The sequence below is a fragment of the Bubalus bubalis genome, chromosome 1, assembly GCF_019923935.1.
Source record: "Bubalus bubalis isolate 160015118507 breed Murrah chromosome 1, NDDB_SH_1, whole genome shotgun sequence".
Taxonomy (NCBI): Eukaryota; Metazoa; Chordata; class Mammalia; order Artiodactyla; family Bovidae; genus Bubalus; species Bubalus bubalis.
Genome location: NC_059157.1, coordinates 104,449,764 through 104,460,403, shown reverse-complemented (window position 1 = coordinate 104,460,403; position 10,640 = coordinate 104,449,764). Strand labels below are relative to the sequence as shown.

Here is a 10,640-nt window from a genome sequence, read left to right as displayed (position 1 = left end):
TAGTTGTTTCACCTCTGGGTTTCCTGCTTGGCAAACTTTGGCAAAGAATACAAGTTTTGTAGCTGGACAAACTTAGATCCATATAGGAGTGTCATAAAGCACTTTCTACTTTGTGAGGCTGGTCAAACCACTGTCTTGCTGTACCTCAGTTTCTTCACCTGAAGAACAATGGATGGTTACTTCTATTCTGGAAGGTTTCTGTCAGAATTAAGTGAGATAATATATGTAAACCCCCTAACATAGTGTCTGAAACATGGTAGACACTTACATGTATTATTTCTCTCCTCCCTTCTTTTTAAGAGAAATGCCTGGGTGATCTGATCACGTCTTTGGTCTTAAGCTTACTATTAGTGATTTTTCTCCATATCCAGATTACTTGAACCAATCATATTACTTAGGTTTTAGCCTCTCGATTTTTGTTCACCACATAGGAAATCATTCTGCTGTGTTGTATACTAAGATATAGCTGTAAGCAAAATGACTGGGAGATTAGGTAGTGTGTTGGAGCTAATAGACTCAGGACTCAGCCAGGTTCTTTGCTGCTTCATCCCCAGCTCCACCCTCATCCTTGACCTAAATACCCTCTCAGAGACGGGCAGGAGTGGAGCAGCCTGGCCTCAAGAGCCCTGTTTCTGAGCTACTTAGGGCAGTGAATTTGGAGTAGATTCTGAAGGGAAAGCATGTCCAAATGCATAGAACAGCTGAAATCAATGGCTCGACCTTTAGATTTGGGGTACTAGAAAAATTCCTAATTCTTTCCAGTCTCTAATAGAGGGTCCTTCCTCTCTTGATTCAAACCTAATGATTAGGTTTTATATTTATCCAATGGGAACACGTATGACTGCTCCATTATTCTATCTGATTGTGCTGCAGATGTAAGATTCTTTGCAACAACACAAACTATGTCTAATCATACCCTTTTACTTTCCTAATACACATAGGTTGGACCTCAGTAAATGTTGAGTAAACAAATTTATCCAGTGACCTCTGGACCATGATAGTGACACAGGATCCTGTTTTTACTGTCCAGCAATATATTTTATGTATAAATACCTGTATCAATAGACCTCTCCTTCTGTGTGTATACTTATATATGTGTATGTATATATATTGATTTATTTATATAATTGTTTGAATGAAAGACCTTGAGGGACCCAGTTCCACTGGGTCACTGATAGCCCTGAATCTATTTATAGATTCATTACTGATAAAGTTGCCAGCTGTATAATTAACTCTATGATCACTGGCCAGTCCTCAGTTTCCTTATTTACAAAATGACTAGATTAAATAATCACTAAGGTAGGAAAACTTTTCAACTCCATAATTCTATTTTTTTTCTCTTTAGTAAGAAATGACGTGTGTTTTTGAGAGCTATACTATTATTGTTTGAACTTTGTGCCAGTTTTTCCCCTAATGCAGGAATCACAAATGAAATCTACTAAGGGGCTGGGAATTTGTACTTGCTTTTAAAATTCAGAGCAGCTATTGAAACTGGTGTCTTTTCACTTCAATTACTTATCATTTAGACACAGACATTCAACATGGTGGGGCCAGCCTGACCCCCAGAGGAGCCTGCCCTGCTCCTGTTATTTCAAAAAAGAAACTGAAAGCTGCCCAGATCGCCACTTCTGGAATCCTTAAGGACACTTCCTCTTTGGTGGAAAAGAGGCTTGCCAGCTCATTATGGCTTCATAGATGCTTTTATAGACTTTCAGGATACGCTTGATAGTAGTGACAGTCTGCCCTAGTCAGCCTCACCATTTCCAGAGTGACGTGTTCCTGGGGGTTTTGTTTTTCTTCTTTTAATACCGGCATATTTAACGTTGTGTGATTGTCCCCATCAGGAAAGTAGGTGTTCATGTCATTAATGTGCTGATTTTGTTCATGAAAGAGTAAACTGCCAGTATGGTACAGTACTAACTGGGTGGTTTTTTGGTTTTTGTTTTTTTCCTCTTCCTTTTAGGAGCAGAAAAAGACCCTAAATTGTGCCTTTGGATTAACATCTTCTCCTTTCACATTTGAATTTCAAAACCCTCTTTATATGAGCAATTCTCAGGGTTTCCATTACTGACAGCTGCCTTTAGGTGTGTCCCTGTGACTTTGTGACTTCCCTGGTGGCCCAGACGGTAAAGCGTCGGCCTGCAATGCAGGAGACCTGGGTTCAATCCCTGGGTCAGGAAAATCCCCTGGAGGAGGGCACAGCAACCCACTCCAGTATTCTTGCCTGGAGAATCCCACGGACAGAGGAGCCTGGCAGGCTACACAGTCCATGGGGTCACAAAGAGTCGGACACGACTGAGTGACTAACACACACACGGTGACTTTGTGGTGGGCATTTCTTCTTGTCAGCTCTTTGAGAGTTCTCTGTGTCCTGGCCAGCACTCAGAATCTCACTAGTGCTCCAACAATAGCCTCCCTCGCACCTGGCCTTCCTGACCAAGGTGAGCACACTGTCTCTGTCACTTGACCTCTCTTTCAGATGCTCCCACCTTCCTGAAGCCAAAGAAGAGTCTTAACATTTAATTTCTTACCTGATAATTTTTGATTAGCACCCAAGTATTCAATTTTTATGAATGCTAAGGGGAAGACCCAGACAATAGGCACCAAATCTTATTTTTAGACAACTCCTTTGCAGTACAAATAAACAGCACTTGGGAAGAGCCAAGTCTCACTCATTTGAGTAAAAGAACAGGGGTTGTTGCCTGCCCTGTATCAGGATCTCCTCCTCTTTGGTCTGCAGTGCAGTCCCACTTTGGTTTAATTAATCCATTAAGGTCTATCTTAACCCTAGTCAGTAATGATGGAGGGGCTCACCGGAGCCATCCAGAATGGGAGAAATTAGATGGATAATGATTTTTGTGCTGATGATGTGTTCTGTCTTTTTATATAGTTGATCCCGTGAGGGACATATTTCTTTGGTGTATTCCTGCTGATGTTCTCAAGACAGATATATTACAGAGAAATAAATCAGACTATGAGATTTTTCTAGTGTCTAATTCTTGGTGTGTAAATTTAGTGTTTTAAAATCAAAGCTATTTTTAAAAATATATTTTTATCAATATAATATTAAATAATCAAGAGGATGAGAGAAATTTGAGTAACTCTCATTTGAGTATTATTTTTATTACACTTAGATGCTGTTATAGAATATTTATGTTAATAGTCTTCTTCTGATTGCTCCCTCCTCCAAGAGTAAACTGTTTAAGATGATTCCTCTTCAGTCCAATTCAACAAGTGTTTATTGATGCCTACTACATGCATAACAGTTGACAGTTCCCCAAAATCAGGAGACTTAAGTAGCTTTATATGTCTTAAAGTAACAAAACAAGACCGTGTGTGTGTCTGTGTGTGTGTGTGTATACACACATATATACTATTTAAAATTAAGACCTGTAGCTGCAATGCAACAAATTAATCAAACTGTATTGGGTGAGTACCCACTATATTTTTTCCTGCCATCAGTGAAATTTATAAGCAATTATAACGTACATTTATTTTTTTATATTTATTTATTTATTTGGCTGGAGCAGGTCTTAATTACGTCATGCAAGATCTTTAGCGCTGGCATGTGAACTCTTAGTTTTGGCATGTGGGATTTATTTCCCTAAGCAGGGATCGAACCTGGACCCCCTGCATTGAGAGCATGGAGTCTTAGCCACTGAACCACCAGGGAAGTCCCATAAAATACTTTTAAAGTACAATAAATCTTTTAAAGTGTGGTAAAGCGGATGCAGTGGTTTTTACCTTGTTTAAGAGGATTGGCCACTGGTTGACAGCAATCTTGAAAGTCTCTCTAGCAGAAGCAGCCTGTAAGTAATCATTTGAAGGAAGGAGAGATGTTCTTCAGTGCTGAGGAATTATTCCACAGACACAGGCTTGTGTGGGAAAGATTCAGAGATGGACTTTTCCACGTAAAGGAATGACTCTCAATGGGAAAAAGCCAAAAGGCAAAGGAGATGTCCTTAGTGGATATAGGGAGACCTTCATGGCACCATTTTCTGAGAGATTAAATGAGCAATATAAATATAAATAAAATATAAATATAAAACCTATAAAAGACTTTCAGTGCTGATAGTCTGGAATTCATAACTGATCTTAAGTAGGATAGAAATCCTCTGGAGGACTAAAAAGGGAACTGTGACAATCAAACCATTGAGAAGGTGTTTGGAGTGAGGAGGCAATTTTCATATCCTACGTATAGTGTGATCAAGAGTTGTGCTATGCTCTGCTTAGTTGCTCAGTCGTGTCCAACTCTTTGTTAACGTCATGGACCATAGCCTGCCAGGCTCCTCTGTCCCTCGGGACTCTCCAGGCAAGAATACTGGAGTCGGTATCCTATGCCTTCTCCAGGGGATCTTCCCGACCCAGAAATTGAACTGGGGTCTCCTGCATTGCAGGTGAATTCTTTACCAGCTGAGCTACCAGGGAAGCCTGATCAAGAGATAGCCAAGGATAATAATAAAAAATGTGTGTTTGAGTTAAGATCATTTTAAGAAATTTTTTATATTCTTACATACCTAGAAGAAGCACACACAAAAAAAATTCCAGCAGATTAGTTGATTTTTGTTGTTTTTCAGATTTATTTGGTTGGTTTTTTAATTAGTTTTTCACTGGCGTATAGTTGTTCACAATGCTGCTAGTTCCTGCTGTACAGCAAAGTGAGTCAGCTATATATACACATATTTCCACTCTTTTTCAGATTCTATTCCCACATAGATAATTACAGAGTATTGAATAGAGTTCCCTGTGCTATTCAGTAGGTTCTTATTAGTTATATAGTGTGTAAGTCAACCCCATCTCCCAATTTATCCTTCCTCCCCTTCCCCCCTTGGGAACCACAAGTTTGTTTCTATGTCTGTGACTCAGCTTCTCTTTTGTAAATAGGTTCATTTGTACCATTTCTTTAAGATTCTATATATAAGTGATATCATATGATATTTGTCTTTCTTTATCTGACTTACTTCACTCAATATGACAATCTCTAGGTTCATCCATGTTGCTGCAAATGGCATTATTTTGCTCTTTTTATGGCTGAGTAATATTCCATTGGATATATGTATCACATCTTCTTTATCCATTCTTTTGTTGATGGACGTGGAAGCAAAATATTTTATTACAGAAAGTTTAGCAGAAGTTTGGGGATTTGGATGGTGTCATGGACTGTGGTTTTGTAGCATTTGAATAGCAGAATGATTTAAAAGGAAAGAGAGAATGCTCTGTAGGGAATTTGAGGTGCTAGCAGAACTTCTAATCAAAGGTATTCTGAAGTGTTGACTAAGTAACTTAATTAACCATAACTAAAAGAGGCAGATTATAGGAAAAGATGAATGTGTGCATCAACCCCTCAAATGCATGAATATAAGAAGAAAAAAAGTATGAACCTTAAGATGATGCCTTTCAAGGGACAACCCAGTTAGGAGACAGTAAAGGAATGTTGAGGTAACAATTGAAGGGATAAAACTGAGCCAAGATTTTAAACGTCAGAAGAAAGGACTAAGAAGTCATTTTTGAGAAGCTTTTTAGGGAAACAAGACATTGAAGGCATGTTGCAGTGCTCTCTTAGCCAATGCTCAAATTCTGTATGTGGGGGAAAAGGAAGTCTCAAAGAGAGAAGTGGTCATGTAAGCAAAGCTAACTTGTAGACGAACCAGAACTAGGTCATAAGGGTGTTTGATCCCAGTGACGTGTTCCATCCATGTGCTGTGCTCCCTCCATGAAGGACCTGTCCACTCACTTCTTGTGGATGTCATGAATTAAGCAAAGAAAGGCTGAATTTGTAGAGACCAGACTGACACAAACTGACTTGTGTAAATCCATTGATAAGAGAAAAGGAGAGGGTGATGTTGAAATCTCCATCACTCCATCAGCTGTGGCCAGGATGGTCAACAGAATAAGGGGAATGAATAGTTTTTAGTATTTCAGAGCAACTTCTGATTGCCTGCTAAGTATCAGGATCATGTGTAAGCAGGCACAAGATGCACAAAAGTCTTGCAAGTGTAGAAGCATATTTATATTTTGTTTAAAATATCAACTCTTTTCAGCTTGATCCTTGACATTGAGGGGAAATTCTAGGGGCTGCATACTGAATTAAAATAATTAAAATTGAACCTAGACTTAGCTGGTTTAAAAAAAAAAAAAGAAGAAGACTGAAACTGAAGAATATGACACTCTAACCTAAACTGAGAAGCTAGTTTTCTTTGGACCTTGACTGGCTTTCTTCAGTACAGCCATGCAAAGACTTGGCCAATGCTATGGTCCAGAAAACATGTCGTGCTTTGCTTGTTAAATATTTTTAAATTGGCCCCTTTTCTTCAGGAAGACCTCCTAGGTTTTGCCTGAGTAAGGACCATAAACTTGAGTCCATGCTAACTACAACTGTAAAGATCTTGAGAGAGATGGACGAGATTCTGTGTGATTGTGACACATTGAAGGGGGCTCTCCTGCATAATGTGATCCATGTCTTTCAGAATAGAGCTTTGCTCCCATGTTAATACATTCTGGAAATTGCTCAAGAGGCAGCTTTGGCATTAGAATAGCAACTTTCAAAGCAGTGAACGTCAGCACTTCTATTTCTCCTTCTTCTTGGCGTGCATTACATGAAGCTGGAAAGACTAATTGGCTAAATGAAGGGACTCAGTGTCGCAGAGTTGAAATCCTGGCATGTAAATGGAGAGGTGGGGAGAGACTTGCATGCATATCTATATGGCCTCCCTTTGTGAATTATCATAATAGAAATGGTTCTGCCCCTTCTCTAGTTTCCCTGCGAGATGAGTTGGGGTGTGAAGTGCATGGCACAGAAATTCGCCATGCTTTGTATCTATGATTACTTGTCTCTGTGTGCATCTTTTCCACTCCTAAATTGCATGTTTACTGAAGGTTGCTGAATAATACATTGTTTTAAAAGATGTGTCCCTGAAGTAAGGTTATGACAATTATAATATGACTGCATACAGCTGAATACTATAATGAAAAAAAATCAGTAAATGTCATTTTTGAAAGCAAACAAGGAAATACATTTCTTATTTGCTTTATAGGTATTGTATCTGCTTCCATGACCTCTGCCAAGCATTTATAAGAACTTGATCAATACTTGGATCAGACATTTCTAATGAGATTGGTTCCCTGAGACAGCAGTCAACTTGGCATGGAGAGGGAGTGCCAGTCCTCATATCACACATATGCTTTTTGTGAAAGAGTATTTCAAGATAAGCTCTATAACTCACTCTTAACTTTTTTAAAAAGCTAAAGTCCAAGACTCATTTGGTTTACCTACCCTGCCTTCTAGCTAGGAAACCTATTATAAAACTTATAATAGGACATCACAGTATGTCATATGAGGATTTAATATCCCCTGAAATATATAGCAGAATATTATAACTAACCTAAATCCCTGATGTTTCTTAACCCCCCCCCTTTTAAATGTTTGATCTGAATTATGGATGAAGAACATCTATTAATACATCATCTTGCTGAAAACCATTATCAAATCACCTCTTTTTAAAATTTAATCACTTTTTTAAATTTAATTTTTTTAACACCAGAAACATTTTGTATTGGGGTATAGCCAATTAACAATGTTGAGATAGTTTCAGGTGAACAGAGAAGGGGCTCAGCCATACATATACATGTTTCCATTCTCCCCCAAACCCCCTTCCCATCCAGGCTGGCACATAACATTGAGCAGAGTTCCAGGTGCTATACAATAGGTTGTTGCTGGTTTTCCATCTTCAATATAGCAGTGTGTACACGACCTTCCTAAAGACCTCAGCTATGCCTTCTCCCGGCAACCATGAGTTCGTTTTCTAAGTCTGTGAGTCTCTTTCTGTTTTGTAGTATGTTCATTTGTATCATTTCTTTTTGGATTCCACATGTAAGGGATGTCATATGATATTTCTCCTTCTCTGTCTGGCTTACCTCACTCAGTAAGACACTCTCTAGGTCCATCCGTGTTGTTGCAAATGGCCTTATTTCATTCTTTTTAATGGCTGAGTAATATTCCATTATATATATATTTATACTACATCTTTATCTTTTCCTCTATCAGTGGACATTTAGGTTGTTTCCATGTCTTGGCCATCATAAAGAGTGCTCAATGAACATTGGGGAGCATGTATCTTTTCAGGCCATGTTTTTCTCTGGATATATGCCCAGGAGTGGGATTGCAGGGTCATATGGTAGCTATATTTTTAGTTTTTTAGGAAACCTCCATATTGTTTTCCATAGCGCATGAACCAATTTACATTCCCACCAACAGTGCAGGATGTGTCCTCTCCACACCCTCTCCCGTATTTGTTGTTTGTGGATTTTTTTGATGATAGCCATACTGGCCAGTGTGAGGTGATATCTCATTGTGGTTTTGATTTTCATTTATCTAATAACTAGTGATTTTGAACATCTTTTCATGTGCTTATTGGCCACCTCTATGTCCTCTTTAGAGAAATGTCTGTTCAGCTCTTCTTTTTTTTTTTAATGCAAATTTTATTATTTTTGTTGTTGTTGTTGTTCTTAAGTGGGTTGTTTGTTTTGATGCTATTAAGTGTCATAAGCTGTTTATAAATTTTGGAGACTAATCTCTTATCAGTCACATCATTTGCCAATATTTTCTTCAAATCTGTGGGTTGTCTTTTTACTCTGTTTATTGCTTCTTTTGCTGTGCAAAAGTTTTTGAGTTTACGTAGGTCCCATTTGTTTACTTTTGCTTTTATTTCCATTATTCTGGGAGATGGATTTAAAAAAGATTTTGCTGTGATTTATGTCAGGGAGTGTTCTGCCTATGTTTTCCTCAAAGAGTTTTGTAGTGTCCAGTCTAACATTTAGGTCTCTAATCCATTTTGAGCTCATCTTTGTGTATGGGGTTAAAGAATGGTCTAGTTTCATTCTTTTACATGTGGCTGTCCAGTTTTCCCAGCACTATTTGTTGAAGAGACTGTCTTTCCAACATTGTGTAGTCTTATCTCTTTTGTCATAGATTAAGTGACTGTGGGTGCATGGGTTTATTTCTAGATTTTCTATTCTGTTCCATTGATCTATATTTCCATTTTTGGAAATATAGCACCATACTGTTTTAAATGCTGTAGCTTTGTAGTATAGTCTGAAATCAGGGAGCCTGATTCCTCCAGCTCCATTTTTCTTTTGCAAGACTGCTTTGGCTATTCAGGGTTTTTTGTGTCTCCATGAGAAATGCTAGGCTGGATGGGATGAAGCACAAGCTGGAATCAAGATTGCTGGGAGAAATATCAATAACCTCAGATATGCAGATGACACCATCCTTATGGCAGAAAGTGAAGTAGAACTAAAGAGCCTCTTGATGAAAGTGAAAAAGGAGAGTGAAAAAGTTGGCTTAAAGCTCAACATTCAGAAAACGAAGATCATGACATCCAGTCCCATCACTTCATGGCAAATAGATGGGGAAACAGTGGAAACAATGGCTGACTTTATTTTGGGGGGCTCCAAAATCACTGCAGATGGTGATTGCAGCCATGAAGTTAAAAGACGCTTACTCCTTGGAAGGAATGTTATGATCAACCTAGACAGCATATTAAAAAGCAGAGACATTACTTTGCCAACAAAGGTCCATCTAGTCAAGGCTATGGTTTTTCCAGTGGTCATGTGTGGATGTGAGAGTTTGACTGTGAAGAAAGCTGAGTGCTGAAGAATTGATGCTTTTGAACTGTGGTGTTGGAGAAGACTCTTGAGAGTCCCTTGGACTGCAAGGAGATCCAACCAGTCCATCCTAAAGGAAATCAGTCCTGGGTGTTCACTGGAAGGACTGACGTTGAAGCTGAAACTCCAATACTTTGGCCACCTGATACAAAGAACTGACTCATTTGAAAAGACCCTGATGCTGGGAAAGATTGAGGGCTGGAGGAGGAGGGGACAACAGAGGATGAGATGGTTGGATGGCATCACTGACTCAATGGACATGAGCTTGGGTGAGCTCCAGGAGTTGGTGATGGACAGGGAGGCCTGGTGTGCTGCAGTTCATGGGGTCGTGAAGAGTCGAACATGACTGAGCAACTGAACTGAACTGAACTGATACAAATTTTGAGACTTTTTATTCTAGTTCTGTGGAAAATCCATTGGTAATTTGATAGAGATGGCATTGAATCTGTAGATTGCCTTGGGTAGTATAGTCATTTTGACAATATTGATTCTTCCAATCCATGAACATGGTATATCTTTCCATCTCTTTATATCTTCTTCGATTTCTTTCATCAGCATCTTAGTTTTCAGAGTACAGGTCTTTTGTCCCCTTAGGTAGGTTTATTCCTAGGTATTTTATTCTTTTTGATGCAATGGTAAATCGTATTGCTTCTTGAATTTCTCTTTCTGATATTTCATTGTTGCTGCTGCTGCTGCTGCTGCTAAGTCACTTCAGTCGTGTCTGACTCTGTGCGACCCCACCGATGACAGCCCACCAGGCTCCCCCGTCCCTGGGATTCTCTAGGCAAGAACACTGGAGTGGGTTGCCATTTCCTTCTCCAATACATGAAAGTAAAAAGTGAAGGTGAGGTCTCTTAGTCATGTCTGACTCTTTGCGACCCCATGGACTGCAGCCTACCAGGCTCCTCCATCCATGGGATTTTCCAGGCAAGAGTACTGGAGTGGGGTGCCATTGCCTTCTCCATTTCATTGTTAGT

At 39.2% G+C, this 10,640-nt stretch overlaps 1 protein-coding gene across 30 annotated transcripts in view; it reads left to right on the top strand.

Annotated features, from left to right (window-relative positions):
• Window positions 1-10,640, top strand: part of ZBTB20 (zinc finger and BTB domain containing 20) — an 869,399-nt gene that overhangs the window by 738,678 nt on the left and 120,081 nt on the right. The gene's annotated exons all lie outside the window — the stretch shown is intronic.